The 18,123-nt window shown below is 52.1% G+C and overlaps 1 protein-coding gene across 1 annotated transcript in view; it reads left to right on the forward strand.

Annotated features, from left to right (window-relative positions):
• Window positions 1–18,123, forward strand: part of LOC146871057 (leiomodin-1-like) — a 98,695-nt gene that overhangs the window by 28,812 nt on the left and 51,760 nt on the right. The window lies entirely within an intron of this gene.

Genomic DNA, 18,123 nt, shown 5'->3' on the forward strand with positions numbered 1-18,123 from the left:
AAACCCAGATCTGTTGACTGGGTGTGAGTGTTTGATTGGTTCTGATGCTCCGTCCATCACCACCCCCTTTTGTACCGCTTTGTTTGCCATAAGTTGGCAGGGTATGCTCTGACGTGAGTCCCTTGCTCACTTTGCCACTGGATTCAAGCAAGCCTGGCTGAAGACGGCTGAAATGCCAGAAACCGGTCCTAGGAAGCTTGTTTCCGGACCAGGGAAGGCATGACTTGGCAGTTCGGGCTGGACTGTTCCCATGAGGCACAGGGTCAGACTGATTTGCATATGGCCATGTCTGAACTGGGGTGGCAGAGTGGGCTAAAGAACGGTGATGGTCAAACCCAGATCTGTTGACTGGGTGTGAGTGTTTGATTGGTTCTGATGCTCAATCCATCACCACCCCCTTTTGTACTGCTTTGTTTGCCATAAGTTGGCAGGGTATGCTCTGACGTGAGTCCCTTGCTCACTTTGCCACTGGATTCAAGCAAGCCTGGCTGAAGACGGCTGAAATGCCAGAAACCGCTCCTAGGAAGCTTGTTTCCGGTCCAGGGAAGGCATGGGTTGGCAGTTCGGGCTAGACTGTTCCCATGAGGCACAGGGTCAGACTGATTTGCATATGGCCATGTCTGAACTGGGGTGGCAGAGTGGTCTAAAGAACAGTGAAGGATCAAACCCAGATCTGTTGACTGGGTGTGAGTGTTTGATTGGTTCTGATGCTCCGTCCATCACCACCCCCTTTTGCACCGCTTTGTTCGCCATAAGTTGGCAGGGTATGCTCAGACGTGAGTCCCTTGCTCACTTTGCCACTGGATTCAAGCAAGCCTGGCTGAAGGCGGCTGAAATGCCAGAAACCGGTCCTAGGAATCTTGTTTCCGATCCAGGGAAGGCATGGCTTGGCAGTTCGGGCTGGACTGTTCCCATATGGCACAGGGTCAGACTGATTTGCATATTGCCATGTCAGAACTGGGGTGGCAGAGTGGGCTAAAGAACAGTGATGGATCAAACCCAGATCTGTTGACTGGGTGTGAATGTTTGATTGGTTCTGATGCTCCGTCCAACACCACCCCCTTTTGTACTGCTTTGTTCGCCATAAGTTGGCAGGGTATGCTCAGACGTGAGTCCCTTGCTCACTTTGCCACTGGATTCAAGCAAGCCTGGCTGAAGACGGCTGAAATGCCAGAAACCAGTCCTAGGAAGCTTGTTTCTGGTCCAGGGAAGGCATGGCTTGCCAGTTCGGGCTGGACTGTTCCCATGAGGCACAGGGTCAGACTGATTTGCATATGGGCATGTCTGAACTGGGGTGGCAGAGTGGGCTAAAAAACGGTGATGGATCAAACCCAGATCTGTTGACTCGGTGTGAGTGTTTGATTGGTTCTGATGCTCCGTCTATCACCACCCCCTTTTGTACCGCTTTGTTCACCATAAGTTGGCAGGGTATGCTCAGACGTGAGTCCCTTGCTCACTTTGCCACTGGATTCAAGCAAGCCTGGCTCAAGACGGCTGAAATGCCAGAAACCGGTCCTAGGAATCTTGTTTCCGATCCAGGGAAGGCATGGCTTGGCAGTTCGGGCTGGACTGTTCCAATATGGCACAGGGTCAGACTGATTTGCATATGGCCATGTCAGAACTGGGGTGGCAGAGTGGGCTAAAGAACAGTGACGGATCAAACCCAGATCTGTTGACTGGGTGTGAGTGTTTGATTGGTTCTGATGCTCCGTCCAACACCACCCCCTTTTGTACTGCTTTGTTCGCCATAAGTTGGCAGGGTATGCTCAGACGTGAGTCCCTTGCTCACTTTGCCACTGGATTCAAGCAAGCCTGGCTGAAGACGGCTGAAATGCCAGAAACCAGTCCTAGGAAGCTAGTTTCTGGTCCAGGGAAGGCATGGCTTGGCAGTTCGGGCTGGACTGTTCCCATGAGGCACAGGGTCAGACTGATTTGCATATGGCCATGTCTGAACTGGGGTGGCAGAGTGGGCTAAAGAACGGTGATGGATCAAACCCAGATCTGTTGACTGGGTGTGAGTGTTTGATTGGTTCTGATGCTCCGTCCATCACCACCCCCTTTGGTACCGCTTTGTTCGCCATAAGTTGGCAGGGTATGCTCAGACGTGAGTCCCTTGCTCACTTTGCCACTGGATTCAAGCAAGCCTGGCTGAAGACGGCTAAAATGCCAGAAACCGGTCCTAGGAAGCTTGTTTCCGGTCCAGGGAAGGCATGACTTGGCAGTTCGGGCTGGACTGTTCCCATGAGGCACAGGGTCAGACTTATTTGCATACGGCCATGTCTGAACTGGGGTGGCAGAGTGGGCTAAAGAACGGTGATGGATCAAACCCAGATCTGTTGACTGGGTTTGAGTGTTTGATTGGTTCTGATGCTCTGTCCATCACCGCCCCCTTTTGTACCGCTTTGTTTGCCATAAGTTGGCAGGGTATGCTCAGACGTGAGTCCCTTGCTCACTTTGCCACTGGATTCAAGCAAGCCTGGCTGAAGACGGCTGAAATGCCAGAAACCGGTCCTAGGAAGTTTGTTTCCGATCCAGGGAAGGCATGGCTTGGCAGTTCGGGCTGGACTGTTCCCATGAAGCACAGGGTCAGACTGATTTGCATATGGCCATGTCTGAACTGGGGTGGCAGAGTGGGCTAAAGAACGGTGATGGAACAAACCCAGATCTGTTGACTGGGTGTGAGTGTTTGATTGGTTCTGATGCTCCGTCCATCACCACCCCCTTTTGTACCGCTTTGTTCGCCATAAGTTGGCAGGGTATGCTCAGACATGAGTCCCTTGCTCACTTTGCCACTGGATTCAAGCAAGCCTGGGTGAAGACGGCTGAAATGCCAGAAACCAGTCCTAGGAAGCTTGTTTCCTGTCCAGAGAAGGCATGGCTTGGCAGTTCGGGCTGGACTGTTCCGATATGGCAAAGGGTCAGACTGATTTGCATATTACCATGTCTGAACTGGGGTGGCCGAGTGGGCTAAAGAACAGTGATGGATCAAACCCAGATCTGTTGATTGGGTGTGAGTGTTTGTTTGGTTCTGATGCTCCGTCCATCACCACCCCCTTTTGTACCTCTTTGTTCGCCATAAGTTGGCAGGGTATGCTCAGACGTGAGTCCCTTGCTCACTTTGCCACTGGATTCAAGCAAGCCTGGCTGAAGACGGCTGAAATGCCAGAAACTGGTCCTAGGAAGCTTGTTTCCGGTCCAGGGAAGGCATGGCTTGGCAGTTCGGGCTGGACTGTTCCCATGAGGCACAGGGTCAGACTAATTTGCATATGGCCATGTCTGAACTGGGGTGGCAGAGTGGGCTAAAGAACGGTGATGGATCAAACCCAGATCTGTTGACTGGCTGTGAGTGTTTGATTGGTTCTGATGCTCCGTCCATCACCACCCCCTTTTGTACCGCTTTGTTTGCCATAAGTTGGCAGGGTATGCTCTGAAGTGAGTCCCTTGCTCACTTTGCCACTGGATTCAAGCAAGCCTGGCTGAAGACGGCTGAAATGCCAGAAACCGGTCCTAGGAAGCTTGTTTCCGGTCCAGGGAAGGCATGGCTTGGCAGTTCGGGCTGGATTGTTCCCATTAGGCACAGGGTCAGACTGATTTGCATATGGCCATGTCTGAACTGAGATGGCAAAGTGGGCTAAAGAACAGTGATGGATCAAACCCAGATCTGTTGACTGGGTGTGAGTGTTTGATTGGTTCTGATGCTCCGTCCATCACCACCCCCTTTTGTACCGCTTTGTTTGCCATAAGTTGGCAGGGTATGCTCTGACGTGAGTCCCTTGCTCACTTTGCCACTGGATTCAAGCAAGCCTGGCTGAAGACGGCTGAAATGCCAGAAACCGGTCCTAGGAAGCTTGTTTCCGGACTAGGGAAGGCATGACTTGGCAGTTCGGGCTGGACTGTTCCCATGAGGCACAGGGTCAGACTGATTTGCATATGGCCATGTCTGAACTGGGGTGGCAGAGTGGGCTAAAGAACGGTGATGGTCAAACCCAGATCTGTTGACTGGGTGTGAGTGTTTGATTGGTTCTGATGCTCAATCCATCACCACCCCCTTTTGTACTGCTTTGTTTGCCATAAGTTGGCAGGGTATGCTCTGACGTGAGTCCCTTGCTCACTTTGCCACTGGATTCAAGCAAGCCTGGCTGAAGACGGCTGAAATGCCAGAAACCGCTCCTAGGAAGCTTGTTTCCGGTCCAGGGAAGGCATGGGTTGGCAGTTCGGGCTAGACTGTTCCCATGAGGCACAGGGTCAGACTGATTTGCATATGGCCATGTCTGAACTGGGGTGGCAGAGTGGTCTAAAGAACAGTGAAGGATCAAACCCAGATCTGTTGACTGGGTGTGAGTGTTTGATTGGTTCAGATGCTCCGTCCATCACCACCCCCTTTTGTACCGCTTTGTTCGCCATAAGTTGGCAGGGTATTCTCAGACGTGAGTCCCTTGCTCACTTTGCCACTGGATTCAAGCAAGCCTGGCTGAAGGCGGCTGAAATGCCAGAAACCGGTCCTAGGAATCTTGTTTCCGATCCAGGGAAGGCATGGCTTGGCAGTTCGGGCTGGACTGTTCCCATATGGCACAGGGTCAGACTGATTTGCATATTGCCATGTCAGAACTGGGGTGGCAGAGTGGGCTAAAGAACAGTGATGGATCAAACCCAGATCTGTTGACTGGGTGTGAATGTTTGATTGGTTCTGATGCTCCGTCCAACACCACCCCCTTTTGTACTGCTTTGTTCGCCATAAGTTGGCAGGGTATGCTCAGACGTGAGTCCCTTGCTCACTTTGCCACTGGATTCAAGCAAGCCTGGCTGAAGACGGCTGAAATGCCAGAAACCAGTCCTAGGAAGCTTGTTTCTGGTCCAGGGAAGGCATGGCTTGCCAGTTCGGGCTGGACTGTTCCCATGAGGCACAGGGTCAGACTGATTTGCATATGGCCATGTCTGAACTGGGGTGGCAGAATGGGCTAAAGAACGGTGATGGTCAAACCCAGATCTGTTGACTGGGTGTGAGTGTTTGATTGGTTCTGATGCTCAATCCATCACCACCCCCTTTTGTACCGCTTTGTTTGCCATAAGTTGGCAGGGTATGCTCTGACGTGAGTCCCTTGCTCACTTTGCCACTGGATTCAAGCAAGCCTGGCTGAAGACGGCTGAAATGCCAGAAACCGCTCCTAGGAAGCTTGTTTCCGGTCCAGGGAAGGCATGGGTTGGCAGTTCGGGCTAGACTGTTCCCATGAGGCACAGGGTCAGACTGATTTGCATATGGCCATGTCTGAACTGGGGTGGCAGAGTGGTCTAAAGAACAGTGAAGGATCAAACCCAGATCTGTTGACTGGGTGTGAGTGTTTGATTGGTTCTGATGCTCCGTCCATCACCACCCCCTTTTGTACCGCTTTGTTTGCCATAAGTTGGCAGGGTATGCTCTGACGTGAGTCCCTTGCTCACTTTGCCACTGGATTCAAGCAAGCCTGGCTGAAGACGGCTGAAATGCCAGAAACCGGTCCTAGGAAGCTTGTTTCCAGACCAGGGAAGGCATGACTTGGCAGTTCGGGCTGGACTGTTCCCATGAGGCACAGGGTCAGACTGATTTGCATATGGCCATGTCTGAACTGGGGTGGCAGAGTGGGCTAAAGAACGGTGATGGTCAAACCCAGATCTGTTGACTGGGTGTGAGTGTTTGATTGGTTCTGATGCTCAATCCATCACCACCCCCTTTTGTACTGCTTTGTTTGCCATAAGTTGGCAGGGTATGCTCTGACGTGAGTCCCTTGCTCACTTTGCCACTGGATTCAAGCAAGCCTAGCTGAAGACGGCTGAAATGCCAGAAACCGCTCCTAGGAAGCTTGTTTCCGGTCCAGGGAAGGCATGGGTTGGCAGTTCGGGCTAGACTATTCCCATGAGGCACAGGGTCAGACTGATTTGCATATGGCCATGTCTGAACTGGGGTGGCAGAGTGGTCTAAAGAACAGTGAAGGATCAAACCCAGATCTGTTGACTGGGTGTGAGTGTTTGATTGGTTCTGATGCTCCGTCCATCACCACCCCCTTTTGTACCGCTTTGTTCGCCATAAGTTGGCAGGGTATGCTCAGACGTGAGATCCTTGCTCACTTTGCCACTGGATTCAAGCAAGCCTGGCTGAAGGCGGCTGAAATGCCAGAAACCGGTCCTAGGAATCTTGTTTCCGATCCAGGGAAGGCATGGCTTGGCAGTTCGGGCTGGACTGTTCCCATATGGCACAGGGTCAGACTGATTTGCATATGGCCATGTCAGAACTGGGGTGGCAGAGTGGGCTAAAGAACAGTGACGGATCAAACCCAGATCTGTTGACTGGGTGTGAGTGTTTGATTGGTTCTGATGCTCCGTCCAACACCACCCCCTTTTGTACTGCTTTGTTCGCCATAAGTTGGCAGGGTATGCTCAGACGTGAGTCCCTTGCTCACTTTGCCACTGGATTCAAGCAAGCCTGGCTGAAGACGGCTGAAATGCCAGAAACCAGTCCTAGGAAGCTAGTTTCTGGTCCAGGGAAGGCATGGCTTGGCAGTTCGGGCTGGACTGTTCCCATGAGGCACAGGGTCAGACTGATTTGCATATGGCCATGTCTGAACTGGGGTGGCAGAGTGGGCTAAAGAACGGTGATGGATCAAACCCAGATCTGTTGACTGGGTGTGAGTGTTTGATTGGTTCTGATGCTCCGTCCATCACCACCCCCTTTGGTACCGCTTTGTTCGCCATAAGTTGGCAGGGTATGCTCAGACGTGAGTCCCTTGCTCACTTTGCCACTGGATTCAAGCAAGCCTGGCTGAAGACGGCTAAAATGACAGAAACCGGTCCTAGGAAGCTTGTTTCCGGTCCAGGGAAGGCATGACTTGGCAGTTCGGGCTGGACTGTTCCCATGAGGCACAGGGTCAGACTGATTTGCATACGGCCATGTCTGAACTGGGGTGGCAGAGTGGGCTAAAGAACGGTGATGGATCAAACCCAGATCTGTTGACTGGGTGTGAGTGTTTGATTGGTTCTGATGCTCCGTCCATCACCACCCCATTTTGTACCGCTTTGTTCGCCATAAGTTGGCAGGGTATGCTCAGACATGAGTCCCTTGCTCACTTTGCCACTGGATTCAAGCAAGCCTGGGTGAAGACGGCTGAAATGCCAGAAACCAGTCCTAGGAAGCTTGTTTCCTGTCCAGAGAAGGCATGGCTTGGCAGTTCGGGCTGGACTGTTCCGATATGGCAAAGGGTCAGACTGATTTGCATATTACCATGTCTGAACTGGGGTGGCCGAGTGGGCTAAAGAACAGTGATGGATCAAACCCAGATCTGTTGATTGGGTGTGAGTGTTTGTTTGGTTCTGATGCTCCGTCCATCACCACCCCCTTTTGTACCTCTTTGTTCGCCATAAGTTGGCAGGGTATGCTCAGACGTGAGTCCCTTGCTCACTTTGCCACTGGATTCAAGCAAGCCTGGCTGAAGACGGCTGAAATGCCAGAAACTGGTCCTAGGAAGCTTGTTTCCGGTCCAGGGAAGGCATGGCTTGGCAGTTCAGGCTGGACTGTTCCCATGAGGCACAGGGTCAGACTAATTTGCATATGGCCATGTCTGAACTGGGGTGGCAGAGTGGGCTAAAGAACGGTGATGGATCAAACCCAGATCTGTTGACTGGCTGTGAGTGTTTGATTGGTTCTGATGCTCCGTCCATCACCACCCCCTTTTGTACCGCTTTGTTTGCCATAAGTTGGCAGGGTATGCTCTGAAGTGAGTCCCTTGCTCACTTTGCCACTGGATTCAAGCAAGCCTGGCTGAAGACGGCTGAAATGCCAGAAACCGGTCCTAGGAAGCTTGTTTCCGGTCCAGGGAAGGCATGGCTTGGCAGTTCGGGCTGGATTGTTCCCATTAGGCACAGGGTCAGACTGATTTGCATATGGCCATGTCTGAACTGAGATGGCAAAGTGGGCTAAAGAACAGTGATGGATCAAACCCAGATCTGTTGACTGGGTGTGAGTGTTTGATTGGTTCTGATGCTCCGTCCATCACCACCCCCTTTTGTACCGCTTTGTTTGCCATAAGTTGGCAGGGTATGCTCTGACGTGAGTCCCTTGCTCACTTTGCCACTGGATTCAAGCAAGCCTGGCTGAAGACGGCTGAAATGCCAGAAACCGGTCCTAGGAAGCTTGTTTCCGGACTAGGGAAGGCATGACTTGGCAGTTCGGGCTGGACTGTTCCCATGAGGCACAGGGTCAGACTGATTTGCATATGGCCATGTCTGAACTGGGGTGGCAGAGTGGGCTAAAGAACGGTGATGGTCAAACCCAGATCTGTTGACTGGGTGTGAGTGTTTGATTGGTTCTGATGCTCAATCCATCACCACCCCCTTTTGTACTGCTTTGTTTGCCATAAGTTGGCAGGGTATGCTCTGACGTGAGTCCCTTGCTCACTTTGCCACTGGATTCAAGCAAGCCTGGCTGAAGACGGCTGAAATGCCAGAAACCGCTCCTAGGAAGCTTGTTTCCGGTCCAGGGAAGGCATGGGTTGGCAGTTCGGGCTAGACTGTTCCCATGAGGCACAGGGTCAGACTGATTTGCATATGGCCATGTCTGAACTGGGGTGGCAGAGTGGTCTAAAGAACAGTGAAGGATCAAACCCAGATCTGTTGACTGGGTGTGAGTGTTTGATTGGTTCAGATGCTCCGTCCATCACCACCCCCTTTTGTACCGCTTTGTTCGCCATAAGTTGGCAGGGTATTCTCAGACGTGAGTCCCTTGCTCACTTTGCCACTGGATTCAAGCAAGCCTGGCTGAAGGCGGCTGAAATGCCAGAAACCGGTCCTAGGAATCTTGTTTCCGATCCAGGGAAGGCATGGCTTGGCAGTTCGGGCTGGACTGTTCCCATATGGCACAGGGTCAGACTGATTTGCATATTGCCATGTCAGAACTGGGGTGGCAGAGTGGGCTAAAGAACAGTGATGGATCAAACCCAGATCTGTTGACTGGGTGTGAATGTTTGATTGGTTCTGATGCTCCGTCCAACACCACCCCCTTTTGTACTGCTTTGTTCGCCATAAGTTGGCAGGGTATGCTCAGACGTGAGTCCCTTGCTCACTTTGCCACTGGATTCAAGCAAGCCTGGCTGAAGACGGCTGAAATGCCAGAAACCAGTCCTAGGAAGCTTGTTTCTGGTCCAGGGAAGGCATGGCTTGCCAGTTCGGGCTGGACTGTTCCCATGAGGCACAGGGTCAGACTGATTTGCATATGGCCATGTCTGAACTGGGGTGGCAGAATGGGCTAAAGAACGGTGATGGTCAAACCCAGATCTGTTGACTGGGTGTGAGTGTTTGATTGGTTCTGATGCTCAATCCATCACCACCCCCTTTTGTACCGCTTTGTTTGCCATAAGTTGGCAGGGTATGCTCTGACGTGAGTCCCTTGCTCACTTTGCCACTGGATTCAAGCAAGCCTGGCTGAAGACGGCTGAAATGCCAGAAACCGCTCCTAGGAAGCTTGTTTCCGGTCCAGGGAAGGCATGGGTTGGCAGTTCGGGCTAGACTGTTCCCATGAGGCACAGGGTCAGACTGATTTGCATATGGCCATGTCTGAACTGGGGTGGCAGAGTGGTCTAAAGAACAGTGAAGGATCAAACCCAGATCTGTTGACTGGGTGTGAGTGTTTGATTGGTTCTGATGCTCCGTCCATCACCACCCCCTTTTGTACCGCTTTGTTCGCCATAAGTTGGCAGGGTATGCTCAGACGTGAGATCCTTGCTCACTTTGCCACTGGATTCAAGCAAGCCTGGCTGAAGGCGGCTGAAATGCCAGAAACCGGTCCTAGGAATCTTGTTTCCGATCCAGGGAAGGCATGGCTTGGCAGTTCGGGCTGGACTGTTCCCATATGGCACAGGGTCAGACTGATTTGCATATGGCCATGTCAGAACTGGGGTGGCAGAGTGGGCTAAAGAACAGTGACGGATCAAACCCAGATCTGTTGACTGGGTGTGAGTGTTTGATTGGTTCTGATGCTCCGTCCAACACCACCCCCTTTTGTACTGCTTTGTTCGCCATAAGTTGGCAGGGTATGCTCAGACGTGAGTCCCTTGCTCACTTTGCCACTGGATTCAAGCAAGCCTGGCTGAAGACGGCTGAAATGCCAGAAACCAGTCCTAGGAAGCTAGTTTCTGGTCCAGGGAAGGCATGGCTTGGCAGTTCGGGCTGGACTGTTCCCATGAGGCACAGGGTCAGACTGATTTGCATATGGCCATGTCTGAACTGGGGTGGCAGAGTGGGCTAAAGAACGGTGATGGATCAAACCCAGATCTGTTGACTGGGTGTGAGTGTTTGATTGGTTCTGATGCTCCGTCCATCACCACCCCCTTTGGTACCGCTTTGTTCGCCATAAGTTGGCAGGGTATGCTCAGACGTGAGTCCCTTGCTCACTTTGCCACTGGATTCAAGCAAGCCTGGCTGAAGACGGCTAAAATGACAGAAACCGGTCCTAGGAAGCTTGTTTCCGGTCCAGGGAAGGCATGACTTGGCAGTTCGGGCTGGACTGTTCCCATGAGGCACAGGGTCAGACTGATTTGCATACGGCCATGTCTGAACTGGGGTGGCAGAGTGGGCTAAAGAACGGTGATGGATCAAACCCAGATCTGTTGACTGGGTGTGAGTGTTTGATTGGTTCTGATGCTCCGTCCATCACCACCCCCTTTTGTACCGCTTTGTTCGCCATAAGTTGGCAGGGTATGCTCAGACATGAGTCCCTTGCTCACTTTGCCACTGGATTCAAGCAAGCCTGGGTGAAGACGGCTGAAATGCCAGAAACCAGTCCTAGGAAGCTTGTTTCCTGTCCAGAGAAGGCATGGCTTGGCAGTTCGGGCTGGACTGTTCCGATATGGCAAAGGGTCAGACTGATTTGCATATTACCATGTCTGAACTGGGGTGGCCGAGTGGGCTAAAAAACAGTGATGGATCAAACCCAGATCTGTTGATTGGGTGTGAGTGTTTGTTTGGTTCTGATGCTCCGTCCATCACCACCCCCTTTTGTACCTCTTTGTTCGCCATAAGTTGGCAGGGTATGCTCAGACGTGAGTCCCTTGCTCACTTTGCCACTGGATTCAAGCAAGCCTGGGTGAAGACGGCTGAAATGCCAGAAACCAGTCCTAGGAAGCTTGTTTCCTGTCCAGAGAAGGCATGGCTTGGCAGTTCGGGCTGGACTGTTCCGATATGGCAAAGGGTCAGACTGATTTGCATATTACCATGTCTGAACTGGGGTGGCCGAGTGGGCTAAAAAACAGTGATGGATCAAACCCAGATCTGTTGATTGGGTGTGAGTGTTTGTTTGGTTCTGATGCTCCGTCCATCACCACCCCCTTTTGTACCTCTTTGTTCGCCATAAGTTGGCAGGGTATGCTCAGACGTGAGTCCCTTGCTCACTTTGCCACTGGATTCAAGCAAGCCTGGCTGAAGACGGCTGAAATGCCAGAAACTGGTCCTAGGAAGCTTGTTTCCGGTCCAGGGAAGGCATGGCTTGGCAGTCCAGGCTGGACTGTTCCCATGAGGCACAGGGTCAGACTAATTTGCATATGGCCATGTCTGAACTGGGGTGGCAGAGTGGGCTAAAGAACGGTGATGGATCAAACCCAGATCTGTTGACTGGCTGTGAGTGTTTGATTGGTTCTGATGCTCCGTCCATCACCACCCCCTTTTGTACCACTTTGTTTGCCATAAGTTGGCAGGGTATGCTCTGAAGTGAGTCCCTTGCTCACTTTGCCACTGGATTCAAGCAAGCCTGGCTGAAGACGGCTGAAATGCCAGAAACCGGTCCTAGGAAGCTTGTTTCCGGTCCAGGGAAGGCATGGCTTGGCAGTTCGGGCTGGATTGTTCCCATTAGGCACAGGGTCAGACTGATTTGCATAAGGCCATGTCTGAACTGAGATGGCAAAGTGGGCTAAAGAACAGTGATGGATCAAACCCAGATCTGTTGACTGGGTGTGAGTGTTTGATTGGTTCTGATGCTCCGTCCATCACCACCCCCTTTTGTACCGCTTTGTTTGCCATAAGTTGGCAGGGTATGCTCTGACGTGAGTCCCTTGCTCACTTTGCCACTGGATTCAAGCAAGCCTGGCTGAAGACAGCTGAAATGCCAGAAACCGGTCCTAGGAAGCTTGTTTCCGGACCAGGCAAGGCATGACTTGGCAGTTCGGGCTGGACTGTTCCCATGAGGCACAGGGTCAGACTGATTTGCATATGGCCATGTCTGAACTGGGGTGGCAGAGTGGGCTAAAGAACGGTGATGGTCAAACCCAGATCTGTTGACTGGGTGTGAGTGTTTGATTGGTTCTGATGCTCAATCCATCACCACCCCCTTTTGTACTGCTTTGTTTGCCATAAGTTGGCAGGGTATGCTCTGACGTGAGTCCCTTGCTCACTTTGCCACTGGATTCAAGCAAGCCTGGCTGAAGACGGCTGAAATGCCAGAAACCGCTCCTAGGAAGCTTGTTTCCGGTCCAGGGAAGGCATGGGTTGGCAGTTCGGGCTAGACTGTTCCCATGAGGCACAGGGTCAGACTGATTTGCATATGGCCATGTCTGAACTGGGGTGGCAGAGTGGTCTAAAGAACAGTGAAGGATCAAACCCAGATCTGTTGACTGGGTGTGAGTGTTTGATTGGTTCTGATGCTCCGTCCATCACCACCCCCTTTTGTACCGCTTTGTTCGCCATAAGTTGGCAGGGTATGCTCAGACGTGAGTCCCTTGCTCACTTTGCCACTGGATTCAAGCAAGCCTGGCTGAAGGCGGCTGAAATGCCAGAAACCGGTCCTAGGAATCTTGTTTCCGATCCAGGGAAGGCATGGCTTGGCAGTTCGGGCTGGACTGTTCCCATATGGCACAGGGTCAGACTGATTTGCATATTGCCATGTCAGAACTGGGGTGGCAGAGTGGGCTAAAGAACAGTGATGGATCAAACCCAGATCTGTTGACTGGGTGTGAATGTTTGATTGGTTCTGATGCTCCGTCCAACACCACCCCCTTTTGTACTGCTTTGTTCGCCATAAGTTGGCAGGGTATGCTCAGACGTGAGTCCCTTGCTCACTTTGCCACTGGATTCAAGCAAGCCTGGCTGAAGACGGCTGAAATGCCAGAAACCAGTCCTAGGAAGCTTGTTTCTGGTCCAGGGAAGGCATGGCTTGCCAGTTCGGGCTGGACTGTTCCCATGAGGCACAGGGTCAGACTGATTTGCATATGGGCATGTCTGAACTGGGGTGGCAGAGTGGGCTAAAAAACGGTGATGGATCAAACCCAGATCTGTTGACTCGGTGTGAGTGTTTGATTGGTTCTGATGCTCCGTCTATCACCACCCCCTTTTGTACCGCTTTGTTCACCATAAGTTGGCAGGGTATGCTCAGACGTGAGTCCCTTGCTCACTTTGCCACTGGATTCAAGCAAGCCTGGCTCAAGACGGCTGAAATGCCAGAAACCGGTCCTGGGAATCTTGTTTCCGATCCAGGGAAGGCATGGCTTGGCAGTTCGGGCTGGACTGTTCCCATATGGCACAGGGTCAGACTGATTTGCATATGGCCATGTCAGAACTGGGGTGGCAGAGTGGGCTAAAGAACAGTGACGGATCAAACCCAGATCTGTTGACTGGGTGTGAGTGTTTGATTGGTTCTGATGCTCCGTCCAACACCACCCCCTTTTGTACTGCTTTGTTCGCCATAAGTTGGCAGGGTATGCTCAGACGTGAGTCCCTTGCTCACTTTGCCACTGGATTCAAGCAAGCCTGGCTGAAGACGGCTGAAATGCCAGAAACCAGTCCTAGGAAGCTAGTTTCTGGTCCAGGGAAGGCATGGCTTGGCAGTTCGGGCTGGACTGTTCCCATGAGGCACAGGGTCAGACTGATTTGCATATGGCCATGTCTGAACTGGGGTGGCAGAGTGGGCTAAAGAACGGTGATGGATCAAACCCAGATCTGTTGACTGGGTGTGAGTGTTTGATTGGTTCTGATGCTCCGTCCATCACCACCCCCTTTGGTACCGCTTTGTTCGCCATAAGTTGGCAGGGTATGCTCAGACGTGAGTCCCTTGCTCACTTTGCCACTGGATTCAAGCAAGCCTGGCTGAAGACGGCTAAAATGCCAGAAACCGGTCCTAGGAAGCTTGTTTCCGGTCCAGGGAAGGCATGACTTGGCAGTTCGGGCTGGACTGTTCCCATGAGGCACAGGGTCAGACTTATTTGCATACGGCCATGTCTGAACTGGGGTGGCAGAGTGGGCTAAAGAACGGTGATGGATCAAACCCAGATCTGTTGACTGGGTTTGAGTGTTTGATTGGTTCTGATGCTCTGTCCATCACCGCCCCCTTTTGTACCGCTTTGTTTGCCATAAGTTGGCAGGGTATGCTCAGACGTGAGTCCCTTGCTCACTTTGCCACTGGATTCAAGCAAGCCTGGCTGAAGACGGCTGAAATGCCAGAAACCGGTCCTAGGAAGTTTGTTTCCGATCCAGGGAAGGCATGGCTTGGCAGTTCGGGCTGGACTGTTCCCATGAAGCACAGGGTCAGACTGATTTGCATATGGCCATGTCTGAACTGGGGTGGCAGAGTGGGCTAAAGAACGGTGATGGAACAAACCCAGATCTGTTGACTGGGTGTGAGTGTTTGATTGGTTCTGATGCTCCGTCCATCACCACCCCCTTTTGTACCGCTTTGTTCGCCATAAGTTGGCAGGGTATGCTCAGACATGAGTCCCTTGCTCACTTTGCCACTGGATTCAAGCAAGCCTGGGTGAAGACGGCTGAAATGCCAGAAACCAGTCCTAGGAAGCTTGTTTCCTGTCCAGAGAAGGCATGGCTTGGCAGTTCGGGCTGGACTGTTCCGATATGGCAAAGGGTCAGACTGATTTGCATATTACCATGTCTGAACTGGGGTGGCCGAGTGGGCTAAAGAACAGTGATGGATCAAACCCAGATCTGTTGATTGGGTGTGAGTGTTTGTTTGGTTCTGATGCTCCGTCCATCACCACCCCCTTTTGTACCTCTTTGTTCGCCATAAGTTGGCAGGGTATGCTCAGACGTGAGTCCCTTGCTCACTTTGCCACTGGATTCAAGCAAGCCTGGCTGAAGACGGCTGAAATGCCAGAAACTGGTCCTAGGAAGCTTGTTTCCGGTCCAGGGAAGGCATGGCTTGGCAGTTCGGGCTGGACTGTTCCCATGAGGCACAGGGTCAGACTAATTTGCATATGGCCATGTCTGAACTGGGGTGGCAGAGTGGGCTAAAGAACGGTGATGGATCAAACCCAGATCTGTTGACTGGCTGTGAGTGTTTGATTGGTTCTGATGCTCCGTCCATCACCACCCCCTTTTGTACCGCTTTGTTTGCCATAAGTTGGCAGGGTATGCTCTGAAGTGAGTCCCTTGCTCACTTTGCCACTGGATTCAAGCAAGCCTGGCTGAAGACGGCTGAAATGCCAGAAACCGGTCCTAGGAAGCTTGTTTCCGGTCCAGGGAAGGCATGGCTTGGCAGTTCGGGCTGGATTGTTCCCATTAGGCACAGGGTCAGACTGATTTGCATATGGCCATGTCTGAACTGAGATGGCAAAGTGGGCTAAAGAACAGTGATGGATCAAACCCAGATCTGTTGACTGGGTGTGAGTGTTTGATTGGTTCTGATGCTCCGTCCATCACCACCCCCTTTTGTACCGCTTTGTTTGGCATAAGTTGGCAGGGTATGCTCTGACGTGAGTCCCTTGCTCACTTTGCCACTGGATTCAAGCAAGCCTGGCTGAAGACGGCTGAAATGCCAGAAACCGGTCCTAGGAAGCTTGTTTCCGGACTAGGGAAGGCATGACTTGGCAGTTCGGGCTGGACTGTTCCCATGAGGCACAGGGTCAGACTGATTTGCATATGGCCATGTCTGAACTGGGGTGGCAGAGTGGGCTAAAGAACGGTGATGGTCAAACCCAGATCTGTTGACTGGGTGTGAGTGTTTGATTGGTTCTGATGCTCAATCCATCACCACCCCCTTTTGTACTGCTTTGTTTGCCATAAGTTGGCAGGGTATGCTCTGACGTGAGTCCCTTGCTCACTTTGCCACTGGATTCAAGCAAGCCTGGCTGAAGACGGCTGAAATGCCAGAAACCGCTCCTAGGAAGCTTGTTTCCGGTCCAGGGAAGGCATGGGTTGGCAGTTCGGGCTAGACTGTTCCCATGAGGCACAGGGTCAGACTGATTTGCATATGGCCATGTCTGAACTGGGGTGGCAGAGTGGTCTAAAGAACAGTGAAGGATCAAACCCAGATCTGTTGACTGGGTGTGAGTGTTTGATTGGTTCAGATGCTCCGTCCATCACCACCCCCTTTTGTACCGCTTTGTTCGCCATAAGTTGGCAGGGTATTCTCAGACGTGAGTCCCTTGCTCACTTTGCCACTGGATTCAAGCAAGCCTGGCTGAAGGCGGCTGAAATGCCAGAAACCGGTCCTAGGAATCTTGTTTCCGATCCAGGGAAGGCATGGCTTGGCAGTTCGGGCTGGACTGTTCCCATATGGCACAGGGTCAGACTGATTTGCATATTGCCATGTCAGAACTGGGGTGGCAGAGTGGGCTAAAGAACAGTGATGGATCAAACCCAGATCTGTTGACTGGGTGTGAATGTTTGATTGGTTCTGATGCTCCGTCCAACACCACCCCCTTTTGTACTGCTTTGTTCGCCATAAGTTGGCAGGGTATGCTCAGACGTGAGTCCCTTGCTCACTTTGCCACTGGATTCAAGCAAGCCTGGCTGAAGACGGCTGAAATGCCAGAAACCAGTCCTAGGAAGCTTGTTTCTGGTCCAGGGAAGGCATGGCTTGCCAGTTCGGGCTGGACTGTTCCCATGAGGCACAGGGTCAGACTGATTTGCATATGGCCATGTCTGAACTGGGGTGGCAGAATGGGCTAAAGAACGGTGATGGTCAAACCCAGATCTGTTGACTGGGTGTGAGTGTTTGATTGGTTCTGATGCTCAATCCATCACCACCCCCTTTTGTACCGCTTTGTTTGCCATAAGTTGGCAGGGTATGCTCTGACGTGAGTCCCTTGCTCACTTTGCCACTGGATTCAAGCAAGCCTGGCTGAAGACGGCTGAAATGCCAGAAACCGCTCCTAGGAAGCTTGTTTCCGGTCCAGGGAAGGCATGGGTTGGCAGTTCGGGCTAGACTGTTCCCATGAGGCACAGGGTCAGACTGATTTGCATATGGCCATGTCTGAACTGGGGTGGCAGAGTGGTCTAAAGAACAGTGAAGGATCAAACCCAGATCTGTTGACTGGGTGTGAGTGTTTGATTGGTTCTGATGCTCCGTCCATCACCACCCCCTTTTGTACCGCTTTGTTTGCCATAAGTTGGCAGGGTATGCTCTGACGTGAGTCCCTTGCTCACTTTGCCACTGGATTCAAGCAAGCCTGGCTGAAGACGGCTGAAATGCCAGAAACCGGTCCTAGGAAGCTTGTTTCCAGACCAGGGAAGGCATGACTTGGCAGTTCGGGCTGGACTGTTCCCATGAGGCACAGGGTCAGACTGATTTGCATATGGCCATGTCTGAACTGGGGTGGCAGAGTGGGCTAAAGAACGGTGATGGTCAAACCCAGATCTGTTGACTGGGTGTGAGTGTTTGATTGGTTCTGATGCTCAATCCATCACCACCCCCTTTTGTACTGCTTTGTTTGCCATAAGTTGGCAGGGTATGCTCTGACGTGAGTCCCTTGCTCACTTTGCCACTGGATTCAAGCAAGCCTAGCTGAAGACGGCTGAAATGCCAGAAACCGCTCCTAGGAAGCTTGTTTCCGGTCCAGGGAAGGCATGGGTTGGCAGTTCGGGCTAGACTATTCCCATGAGGCACAGGGTCAGACTGATTTGCATATGGCCATGTCTGAACTGGGGTGGCAGAGTGGTCTAAAGAACAGTGAAGGATCAAACCCAGATCTGTTGACTGGGTGTGAGTGTTTGATTGGTTCTGATGCTCCGTCCATCACCACCCCCTTTTGTACCGCTTTGTTCGCCATAAGTTGGCAGGGTATGCTCAGACGTGAGATCCTTGCTCACTTTGCCACTGGATTCAAGCAAGCCTGGCTGAAGGCGGCTGAAATGCCAGAAACCGGTCCTAGGAATCTTGTTTCC

The sequence above is a fragment of the Triturus cristatus genome, chromosome 1_1 (genome assembly GCF_964204655.1).
Source record: "Triturus cristatus chromosome 1_1, aTriCri1.1, whole genome shotgun sequence".
Classification (NCBI taxonomy): Eukaryota; Metazoa; Chordata; class Amphibia; order Caudata; family Salamandridae; genus Triturus; species Triturus cristatus.